The sequence below is a fragment of the Echinops telfairi genome, unplaced genomic scaffold, assembly GCF_000313985.2.
Source record: "Echinops telfairi isolate 266 unplaced genomic scaffold, ASM31398v2 ScPeMD7_9;HRSCAF=40, whole genome shotgun sequence".
Taxonomy (NCBI): Eukaryota; Metazoa; Chordata; class Mammalia; order Afrosoricida; family Tenrecidae; genus Echinops; species Echinops telfairi.
The window spans coordinates 56982839-56995289 of NW_022103906.1; the positions used below are offsets into that span (position 1 = coordinate 56982839).

The following is a 12451-nucleotide window of genomic DNA, read 5'->3' on the forward strand; positions in this document are numbered from 1 at the left end:
GTACTCTGAGCGAGGCACCTGCCCTCAACAGGTGGCTACAGATCTTCCTTGTAACCACTCTTCATGTGTACATTGACCTTATCACTCTGAGCTGAAAGTCCACTAAAGCCCCCAGACTCAATTCATCTTGAGAAGTCAGCCACCTCAACCTCGTCATGAAATGATTCGTTTTGACCAAATTACAGGGCTTCATGTTTATCCCCATCAATGTTTAATTCAGCCTCCCAAGACAATCTCTCTTTCCTCTTATGTGTATGACACCTTCTCTCTCCTCAACATAAAGATGTTAAAGACATGCAGCTAGGACAAGACTGTGTATCACTCTAGAAGAAAGACTTCTCTCAAGGGACACCTCCCTGAAGACTGCTGAAAATTCGTTTTCCTTCACCGAGGACCCAGCTAGCGCTTTTACCTTTCTTTCATCTAGGAGTCGTGGAGCCTGTAGCGTATTCCTTGCTCAGCTGACAGTGCAGCTCTCTTATACCGCAAAGATATTTCATGATTAAAAGTTATTTACATCTGAAATCAGAAATTTAAAGTTATTCTTTGCAGTCCAGATAATAATAATATTATGTTTCTGATATCAGTTATGTTGTTGTTGTTGTTAGGCCATCAAGTTGGTCCAATTCATAGCGATCCTGTGTGCAAACAACAGCCAGTCCTGCACCATGCACGCAGGTAGTCCTAGGCCTGAGCCGATCGTTGCAGCCACTAGGTCAATCCATCTCATCAAGGGCTTTCCTTTTAGTCACTGCTCCTCTACTCTCCCAAACACGATGTCCTTCTTCAGGGTCTGGGCTCTCCTGACAACACGGCACAAGGAGGGGCGACAAGTCCTGCCATCCTTGCTTCTAAGGAGCATTCTTGTGGTACTTCTTCCAAGACAGATGTATTGGTTCTTTTGTCAGTCGTGGTACTTCCAATATTACTTGCCAACATAGTTCAGATGCATTGATTTCCCCTCCCTCTGTCTTCCTTGTTCAATGTCCAACATTCACATGCATATGAGGCCATTGAAAAGGCCATGGCTTGGGTGAGGCATATCTTAGTCCTCAAAGCAACATTCTTGCTTTTCAACACTTTAAAGGGCCTTGCCCAATGAAATGTGTCTTTTGATCTCTTGGCTGCTGCTATCATGAGCATTGATGGAGAACCCAAGTCAGACAAAATCTCTGACAATTTCAATCTTTACTCCACTTATCATGATGTTACTCGATGGGTCATCTTTACCTTGAGTTGTAATCCATACGAAAGGCTCCAACCTTGATTGTCATCAGCAAGTGCTTCAAGTCCTCCTCATTTTCAGCGAGCAAGGTTGTGTCATCTGCATATGACAGGTTGTTCATACACCTTCTTCCTATGGTGAGTCCTCATTCTTCTTCATATAATCTAGTTTCTCTGATTATTTGCTCAGCATGCAGATTGAATAAGTTTGGTGAGAGGATATAACTATGATACACACCTTTCCTGATTTCAAGCCATGCAGTATACACTTGTACCCTTTGTACCACAGCCTCTTGAGCCATGTACATATCAGATGGAAGTAACTTTTAACCATGAAATAGAAGACATCTGTCATTACTGCCTATTTTCATTAGATCCAAGAAAAAGATATAATCAACTGTTCACAGCTCAACAATGATTTAAAAGCTTCAATTATATTCAAAATTTTATCAGAAACAGCATTTTTCCTTGGGATATCCCAAAATTAGCTTGCTTACCTTCAAAGGGACCTCAAGGTAAGATGTAAGATACATTTTCATTTTCCTTAAATTTTGTAAGGGAAGCATTATTTAAATTTGAAGACTCTAAGCCCAAAATGGGAGCAAATGTCTACCACCACCACCACCCAAAGAAACTAAATTTCATAACACAAGTTGGTTTTACCATTTCACATGTGATGGATACACCCACATCGAAACACTGGCAGTATGCAACCGCTTTTGACATTGCTTAGTGACATAAAAAATATGTCAGGTGTTCTGGAAGTAGGTGTGTTTAATCAGAGGGAAGATGTGGCTTCTTCTCTAATAGCCCATCAACAATAAGCCCATCAACAATAACTGTGGTCATTTCACGAAATTACATAGCCATGGAAACACGTTAAAAATAAACATACTTATTCTCTTAAAATTCTGAGAATGACAGAGGAAAGTAGCAATAGCTACTGGCCTAGCCATAGAAGACTTAAATCATACTTTCCATTTGGACTGGGACGTAGTTAGGCAAAAGGAATCCTTGGCAGGAGAAACTGTGATTCGTCGACGAGCCTTGGAGGAGCGCAACTGGTCCTCAATACCCAGCCCTTGTTTCCCATCTGCCAGCGTCGCTTCGACCACACTTTCTCCTGATCGTTCTTTTCCTCTCCCTGAGTCCTGACTGGGTGACTCAGCAGTTAATCACCATACTGTAATGTTTTGCGGGGAATTATCCTGATTTCAAATGACATTTTGTTTTCAGAGCCAGATGCCTGTTCTTGGCGAAGGGACTGGAAAGTAAGCCGCTTGTGTGGCTCAGTTTGTAACTCCTGAATCTTAGATCAGTCTTTTCGCTTTGTCTCAAATACTTTATCTCAAGTGAAGGCCCTTTTCAGAAGCCGGAACTCAACGAAACAAAATATGAAATGCAGTTCCATGATTCCTACCGGAACATTTGAGGTTTGCTTCCATCAATGCGAAACTAAACTAAAACCCCAGTTGCCAACAGTAAGCCCCAACCCCCACCTCATGAGGACTCCCTGTGCGTGACAGCAGGGTGTGTCTACAGTGTTGGTGAGATGTGCTTTCTTGTGTTTTGTTTTCTAGTGGATCACCAGGCCTTTCTTCCCAGGCACCTGGGGGGACTACAACGTTGGACTCTGGGTTAGCCACTGAACACAGTACACATTTGCACCATCCAGAAACTGAAAAACCTAAACTCACCCATCACCAAACTCACTGCTGTCAAGTTGATGCTGCCTCATCGTGACCCTATAAGTCAGGGTCGAACTGCCCCGGTGTTTTTCCGAGACTGTAACTCTTTAGTGGAATAGAAGGCCCCATCTTTCCCCCATAAGAAAACCTAAATTATTCTTATGAAATTGATTGTTGTATCAATTGCAGTGATATTAATATCTAAATATGATACCTGTGCATTAAAAAGAAAATCAAAGGGGAAATTTAACCAAGCACCAATAGCAAACTGTGGTTCTTTCCCAATATACCCAGGGTTAGCTCTCAAATAGAGATGCCTGTTCCCCCTGGACAGCTGCAGAGTCAAGGAAAGACACCTGAACTTGGTGAACTGGGCAGAAATGGCTGCTGTCAGGATGTCATCCCATGCAATCTGTCACGCCATTCTTTGTGTGACATTTTACAGCCATCTCCTTTTCTTTGAGCTGTAAGCTGTCAAAGGTGATTGGAAAGCCCTTAGAAAAGACTAATCATCGCAAGCCTTAAATGTCACTCTCTCTTAACTTTTGAAGCAATATTTTAAAAATAGCTGGGCTCGGAGACAAGTGTTTGATGTCACTTTTTCATTAGGTCTGTCTCCTCTTGTTCACAGTAATGTGAGCAAAGAAAAAAAAACTCAATTAAAGGAAGGACTTGTCTAAGAAAGAAAGGCCACTTGAAAGTACATTTCATTTTTTCATCCCAATATGTTGTTAAATTGATAATAGGATCATTGGGAGGTGGGAGAATCCAGACAAACCAGCCTAATAATCTATTAACTATTTCTATTTATTCCTCGCGCATCTCTGAACAACAAGATAATGCCCTCAGAGAAGTCTAGATTTTATCAGGCCCCAATCAAAAGTAAAATTACCTCAAAGATTTAAAATTTTCAAGGATGTAATAAAATATTATATTCCATTAAAAAAAGATTTGGAATAGATATGGGTGAGAATGGTTGGATTGGGGATGGTTTGCTGTCAGGAGAGGGGAGTGACGGGCTTCCTGCTGCTGCTGCCGTGATGAAGGAAGAGAAAGATAGAGAAATAGAAAGAGTAAAGGGAACAGAAGGAAGCCTAAGAGGAAAAGAAGAAGATGTTACACATTGTTTGCCCCCTGCCTTCGATTCAATTCTGACTCATAGTAACACCAAGCAGGGTTTCCAAGGCTGTAAATCTTCACAGGAGCAGATAGATGCCCTCATCTCCCCCCAGCAGAGCGACTGGTGGGCTGGGACTGGAACCACTGACCTGGAAGTTAATAGTTTGACACCTAACCCACAGCATCACCAAAACAAAGATTGGGATTTAAATCCAGGTCAACCTAACCCCATAATCTATCTTACTAACATTCTTTAGTCCCCACTTAAATTTTATCTGCCTATATTCTCATGAATCCTCTGACTGCTCTTTGGTAATGTGCCTCCCTCATCAGATTGGGTTTATTTTTATTAGGAATCCATTTGGCTTTTGATTTGGATGTATCAGCCAATAATTTTTTTTAGTACTATTAAGTTGAGCAAATGACTTTCTCTTAGAAAGAAGATGTTTGTGCAAATCCTTTGATGTAGGTGCTGAGTCATCCTAAGGATCACTATGTAAAATTGAGACACCATGAGAGTAGGACACTGGAACAATATGACGTCACAAGACCATTGATTAGGGAAAGAAATTTGCTTTTCATTATAGCTAAATAAAAGAATGACTCACTCACTTGGAGGTTTTGGAATATATTAGAAACAGAAGCCAGGTAATCAGCTACCTGACTTTTCTAACTAGTATAGTCTAGAGAAAATCGATAAGTATTTTTGCATCATAGAATCCCCAAAATAAGGGAAAGTGTTGGTATCCTTGAAAAATATGCAGTGCTCTTTTTCAAGTTTTCAGTTCATAGGAAATTTGGGCTCATTAAAACACTTACTACCTTCATATAAAAAATAATCGATAGCCTCATATTCTTTTATTCCCTCATAACCTGTGGCAATTATTTCTCCCTAGCCCTGGAGGTGATGTTACATGTATTCTGGCCCACACCTGTGTACATGTGCTGTCATTCCTGAACACTGAATTTCCACAGGGATGTACAGAATTCTTAGTAATATATGAACTATGAGTAGATCAACTTCAAAATTGCTCTAGCAAGATATCACATATCCAATTATTCCATGGAAACTGCTGTAGCCAACTCCTTATATTATAAGGCAAAATTAACCCTATTTGTATGAATAGCCCTAGTTCTGATATATTCATGTCTCAAAAAAATAAAATGATTACACAGAGTCGGCCTCCACTCTTTTGCGGTGGACATTTGATTGTTCAAGCAAGCAGCACAACCAGAGGCCAGGCATGTGTGGGACTGGTCTTGCTATCTTCGATTTTTAACTGAGCTTTAGTAAACAGAGCTTCCCACCTCTTGCTGAAAATCGTTCCGATGCCTTAATTCACAAAAGTCTTTGCTCTTTGGCTGGTCTGCTGAGCTTCCAGGTATTTTATTGTCAGTTTTCATAGGCTGAGTTCCGATTCCATTCCAATGTAAGAGGAGGCTTGCAATCCTGTCTCCTGTAGTGGCACACAAACACTCTGGGAATTTGATGCTTTCCACAATAAGCTGCACTTGTTCGGCAAGCACAATCAACGGCGCTTTCCTTCAGATTCAGAACAGAACAAAAGGGATCCGTTTCACTGCCTTCAAAATGGTCTAAAGCGGGTTTTCAGGGGTGGATTTGTTCATGGATCTGGACAAGTCAGAGAAATGGAACTCCGCCTTTTCATTAGTCACCTGAGAAGCGCTCTTCCCTTCAGGTTCTTCCTGGGAGCTCGGTCACGGGGGTCTTCTTTTAACAACCTGGGCAATGTCCTGCCTGAGGAGGAAGTTAGTCGTTTCACATGCTGACATCTAAAACAATGTGAGTTAAAAAAACAAGCTCGCCAATGACATGTCTATGTAACAGGATCCAACACTGCGAGATGAACCGCTCCAGGGTCTGGGGCGCCCTTCTTTGTTTTCATGAACCCTCTTTGACTCTTTGAACGGCAGGTGTTTGTACATCTCGGTAGCCCAGTTCAAACAATAAATGGTTCTCTAGCTTGGCTTACAAATATTATTACATTATATGCTTGGTTTTAGGTACTGAGAATTAGCCTTCTTTCTAAGGTGCTTGGCTTCTTTATTATTCAGTGATTTTCAGGTACTATCTCTACTGTTCTGTTTCGAAACTTATAAGGCCGTTTTCAACGTAACACAGTGCCTGGTTTTGCAGGGAGTACTGAAACACAGTTTGAGAAATGTCCGTCCGGTCCTAATTTTCTGGAGACTGTTTATCCCTTCTTGTTTTAGAAGTTGCCCCAGCCTTGGCCGCACACATCCCCTGAGGCTTTTCTTTTCCATTTGTGTTTCTCCATTTAAGGTTAACATATGAGGAGTTTTGCTACTGAGAGATTAAAATAAATATGTTTGAAGGAGCTTTCTCAAGGCCACTGGACTGACCACTACCTTCTTCTTTGACTTCTTTGAGTCTCTTCAGTACAGGTAGGAGTAAGGCTACCAAGTACCCTTTCTTACAAATGTGTTACATTTCTCTGTGTATTCTAGGAAAAAACCCAAAAAAGCAAAATAGCTGTTTATTTACAATATGAGGCAAAATTAGTCATAATATATTGCTGTTGGGTGCCCTCAAGTCAATTCCGGCCCATAGCGCCTCCTAGTACAACAGAACAAAGCACAGCCAGGTCCTGCACCAGTCTCACACTTGTTTTGATGTTTGAGCCCATTGGGGTTTTTTTGTTTGTTTGTTTTTAATGAGCCCATTGTTAAAGCTACAGTCTCTCTTGTCAACGGTCTTCCTTGCCATGGTTTTCGTTTTATACTTCTTCCAAGACAGATGTGTTGATTTGCCTTCTTGTCAGGCCATGGTACCTTCCATAGTCTTCTCCAACACCGTCGTTGAAATATGTGAACTTTTTCTTGAGTCTTCCTTGTTCATTGTCCAACTTTCATGTGCCTATGAGGCCACTGAAAACACCACGGCTTGAGTTAGGCACATCTGAGTCCTCAAAGTAGCGTTCTTGCTTTTCAACACTTTAAAGGGCCTTATGCAGCAAACTTACCCAATGTAAGGTGTCTTTGAATCTCGTGACTGCTGCTACCAGGAGCATTGATGGAAACTGCAAGCCAGACAAAATCCTTGACAATTTCAACCTTTTCTCCACATCATGATGTTACCTATTCGTCAAGTTGTGAGGATTTGGGTCTTCATTACACTGAGTTGTAATCTGTACTGAAGGCTGCAACCTTGGTCTAGGTCTTCATCAGCAAGTACATCAAGTTCTCCTCACTTTCAGCAAGGCTTGAGTCAGGCACACCTTAGTCTTCAAAGTAACACCCTTTCTTTTCAGTACTTTAACAGGTCTTCTTCAGTAGATTTACCCAAAGCAATGCATTGTTTGATCCCTTGACTGCTGCTTCCATGAACATTGACTGTGGATCCAAGCAACATTAAATCCTTGACAACTTCAATTTTGTCCTCTTTATCATGACATTCCCTATTGGTCCAGGTGTGAACTATATAGTCATAATATAGTTTCCTCCAATCATTTTTAAAAGTCCATTGACCTATAAACTGTTTCTTTAAAGTTCACTGAAACCTAATGGCAGCTCCTTGCGTTGCTGGCCATGGCCGCTCCAGGCAGGATCGCTGCCCTCCTCCCATACTGGAATCTTGGTCCTGAGGGGAAAAAACCCACAGAAGACACTAAACGAAGTCTGCCAGAAATTGTCTGTCTTGGCTTCCATTTATAGCTCTATGAAGTAAACTGGAGTGAGAAGCGGTGCTGTGATTTTTAGTCCCTCTGTAGGTTTACACACCTAGTTAGTATCTATAGGGTGCCAAGGTTAGTATTTCAATTTAGGCATCAAAAAAGACGAAGTCTTTGTTTTGTTCATAATTATATCTCTTTTCATTTTAGTGTGTTTTATGCTATTTTATTTCAAAATCTCACACACACACACACACACACACACACACACACACACACACACCTGGCAGAAAACAGAGATATCTTTACACCGAGCTGGCAGTCCCTGGTTTTCTTATTAGAATCTCACAGTGATCATTCATAAAGTGATCATTCAAAGTGATCATCCATAAGAGGTGAACTGTGGTGATCACAATGAAAGGAAGCAATGGTGAGCACCTGGGAACACTGAATGAGAAGAGAAATGGTCAGAAAGGAAGAGGAGCAAGAACCCCAGCAGACAGTCAAAGGAGTCAGGAAGCGCCACCTGTGTGCCCTTTCTCACTGCCCTCAAGTCAACTTTGACTCCTAGTGACCCTGCCAGGCAAAGTAGAACTGTCCCTGTAAGCTTCCAAGACTGTAACAGTTTATAGGAGTAGAAACGTCATCTTTCTCCCATGGAGCTGTTGGGGGTTTTGAACGGATGACCTGGTAATTTGTAGCCTAACTTGTAATCCACTGTGCCACCAGGGCTCCTTGTAGAAACTGAGAAACCCTTCTAGTTACCATCCACTCCAGCTCTTGGCAACCCCCTAAGAGCAGAGTAGAATTTGTGCATAGAGTTTTCAAAGCTGTCACCTTTTGGAAATAGATTGCTAGACCTGTCTTCCCAGACACCTCTGGGTGAACCATTTGTCCCAGCAGGGCCAAAAATAAAAAAATTCTTACTTGACAAATTAATCAGTAGTTGTTTTCCTATCAAACCTATCCCGACACACCCATTTATACAGGTTATACATAAAGTCTTCAAAAGTTACTCAAAGTTAGAGTACTCAGAGGCTGAACTCATGGGCTGTGAGTGTGTCCTGTCGGGAAGTTTGTGTAGCACTGTCACAGGCCGAGACTGGAGGTAAGAGAAGTAGAGCCTGGGATACACGTTCTCAGCGAGCTCTCGCTCCTCACTGTTGAGCGTGTCTCCTTCTTTGGTCTCAGGGTTTGGAAAAACAAGAAATGCTAAAAATGAGCTAAGAGAAGACATTTGGGAAAAGGCTAAATCGTCTAATGTGTAATAAAATAATAAATGTTAAAACATTTTTCTAGGATAAGCACACTCTGCCAACTATTCCCAATAAATGGATCCAAATTGCTAGATATCAGTTCAAATACTTTACTGGGGGGAAAACCCACAATTATCTGATATTAACATTTTCTACAGTAACTATTCATTTCCTTTGTCTTAGAAAAAAATAGAGGTGAATTTCCTTTTCTTTTTCCATACTCTCAAAGTATGCATTAAATACATTAGTCTCTGGTAATAAGCTGATCCACATATGTAAGGCAATTATTTAAATGTGCCAGAGTATCTTTTAAAATTCTGAAAGAGCATATTTAATATCCAATGATTCTTTCAGGTTTAGGGAACAAACACTATTAGTCAAAAATGCTTATGAAAGAAATATTTAATGTTTAAAATTGAAATTTCTCTGTATCTGTTTACTTGCCATTTTCATCTATGTTGGTTATTATTAAATAAAAGTATGGATTTATTATAATAGGAAATAGCCTTGGGAATGTGGTACAAATGATTAACACTCAGCTACTAAGGGAGAAGGTTGGTGGTTCAAACTCAACCACTGGCTCCTTAGGAAAAGGACCAGGCAATCTGCTACATACAGATTACAGCCAAAAAAAACTCTATGGGCAGTTCAACTTTTGTCATATGGGTTTGATAAGTGCTATAAACTCAACAGCACCTAAAATCAACAGTAGCATGATCATCAGACTAATACTAATTGAAATTCAACTTGAATAGAATAAAATCTGCCCCCCTTATTGAATGATTACAATAAAACTAATGGGAACGTGTGAAGTCATAGCCAGGCGCTAAAAGTGAAACAAAAGCACGCTTTCATAATATTTGGCGCCACATGCTAGTGAACAAATTAATGCATCGCTTTTTCCCCACAGGAAAACTGAAGATATTAATAGCAAACCCTCCAAGGTCAAAATGAATACAGGTATGAAGCCTCTGTCAGTTGTCAACTCTTCTTTGCTCTCTGAAAATCCCTGGGCTCTAAATCATTGGAGTACGTTCTGCTGATCCTAAGTGTGATTCCCAGTTTCTGATTAGATGTATTGTTTAGATTTATTGCCTTATTTCTTTGTCTTTATGTTCTCGTCTGAGAGTCATCAACAATATAATTTTCTATTTTGTTATTACTCTTATTCCCCTTTTCTCTAATCATCTTACAAAATCAATTCTTTAAATCCTAGGAAGTAGTATGTGTATGTCTACATTTAAAATTCCTCATTAGAAATGACTGACTTCTAAGGCAAATTGGCCTAGTGGAAAATATTTTAAATTGCCATTCTACAAATCCCTTGTGTCAGGGAAATAAGGCATGAATAAAGCTTTGTAAGTCATCAAATGTTCTTGTGTTAATGTACATGGAAACTTCATATTTACAAAGCAAACAGGTAGGGTCTCAAAGTTTTGCAGGAAATCAGCCTCATTAATACAGAGTCATAACCTACATAAACTCAAAAGCATTATATTTTTTTCAGATAGAAGGACATCTTCACATAGTCAAATAATATGAACTCTGAAATGCAAACAGATTAATTGCAGCATTTTGGTAATGCAAACTATGTACATAATTTCCCCCCAGTGGAAATATATTGATTTATGTTTCTACTCCCCCCTCTGTAAATCTTATATTTTGAATTAAGTAAATAAGTAAAACTACTTTCTCCTTGACATTGCGTAACTTCATTAAAGAATATCATTCCCTATATGGAATGATCACTAGAAAGCTGTTTCAGCCAGGCCTGTATGACAGGGGACAAAGGAGGGTCTAACATATTTTCTTACATCCAAATGGTGGCCTTTCTGCTGTCTCTTATTTCAAAGCACCTCAAAAGGATGGTTGGGAGAAAGACAGGGCTTTATATTCCCGTAAAGAATTACAGTCTCCGAGACCCGCTGGGGCAGTTCTACCTTGTCTTCTAGGTTCGCTCTGAGGCAGCACCCAATCAATGATAGTGAGGTTGGTTTGTTTGCAGAGGGGTGATTACCAACCGATGGTGAACACCAATTTTTAACCCCTCATTGAGGTGTAGAGACACATGAGCCACTGGTCATCCTTCTGCAGTTGCCCCTTCATGAAACCTGTTCTAAATGGGCTTCTCAAGAAGATAACAGCCCGCTGCCATCATGTTGAATCCAGCTCACAGTGAGCTGATAGGACAGAGTGGAACTGCTTCTGTGGGTTTCGGGGGCTGTAAATTTCCACCGCAGTAAACAGCATCATCTTTCTGCCTCAGAGGGACCGTGGGTTCACACTGGTGACCCTACATTTAGGTCACTCCCCATTTGCCATTGAGTCAATACCAACTTACAGCGACCCTGTAGGACAGAGAGACCTGCCCTGTGAGCTTCTGAGACTGGGACTCTTTATGGGAGTAGAAAGAGGAGAAAAGCCCTGTTGATCCCCCTAGGAGTGGCTGTGGGGTTTGAACTGCTGCTTATAAACCACTACACCATTCAGGTTCCTTTAAATGAGCTTCAAGAGTGCTTATTTGGGCTGCCTCCTGAGGGTGTCGAACAGGCAGATAGGGCTGTTGGGTTGAGCCAATAAACAAAAGGAATGCCGAAAAGTTAAAGAAAAATAGCACCTTATAAATGAACAAGTGAAGGTTTTTGGACAATTGGAGATGCACAAATTAGACATTATATATAAAAGAAGAAACGTTAATAGGCAAAATAAATTTAAGAAAGCAAATAGAATGGGGAATCCAGAATGTATCAGGTTGTGAAACCACTAAGTCAAGTCACTCCAGCAGAATATCCATGGGAGAGGTTAACTTGACGGATTATTTAAGACACCTCCCTCGAGACTTAACTTGGACATAACTTCCCAACTATTATTCTCGAGGGCTGTTTTTCATATTTATCATAACCCTATGGGGAAAGAGGCATACATATGTGATTATGCTAAATGTATTGGTGTACAACACTTTTGATAATGAATCTTTATATTCCTATAATTCAATCTTTCATAGTAAATTTAAAAACACCACTAGTGCTGACTCAATTCCAATGGGGTTCTGAGGCTACAGATCTTTGTGAAAACAGAGAGTCTTATTTTTCTCCCATGGAGAAGCTGGTGGGTTTTATTCACCAACTGTGTTAGTCCTGGTGGACTAGGAAACCAATTTATACACACACATGTGTATAAGAATGAGCTTTATATAAAAGAGCAATTGTATATTTAGAAAACATCCCAGCCCAGTCCAGATCAATTCATAAGTCTGATATTGGACATATCCCATATGTGCAATACTAGTCCATAATTCCTCTTTAGACTCACGCAGCACAGGCAATGATGCTGATTGCAGGAAGATCACATGCCAGTGGGTAGAAGGTCTTGTGGGTCTAGTGGCAGTGGAAGCATCTCAACTCTGGCATGGGTTTCTACATGTCTTGTCTAGCTCTCAGAGTGTCTCAACAGCAAGAAAGGTTAAGGCAGAGAGAGTGGGTGTGACCTCCAGTGAGCTATTTATCTCTGT

The 12451-nt window shown here is 40.6% G+C and overlaps 1 long non-coding RNA gene across 1 annotated transcript in view; it reads left to right on the plus strand.

Moving 5' to 3' along the window:
* The window catches only part of LOC123521325, a 92008-nt gene extending 82106 nt beyond the window's left edge, over positions 1-9902 (plus strand). Inside the window, exon 3 of the long non-coding RNA XR_006679780.1 lies at positions 9851-9902. This is a non-coding gene — a long non-coding RNA (uncharacterized LOC123521325). The remainder of the gene's footprint in view (positions 1-9850) is intronic.
* The last annotated feature ends 2549 nt before the right edge of the window (positions 9903-12451 follow it).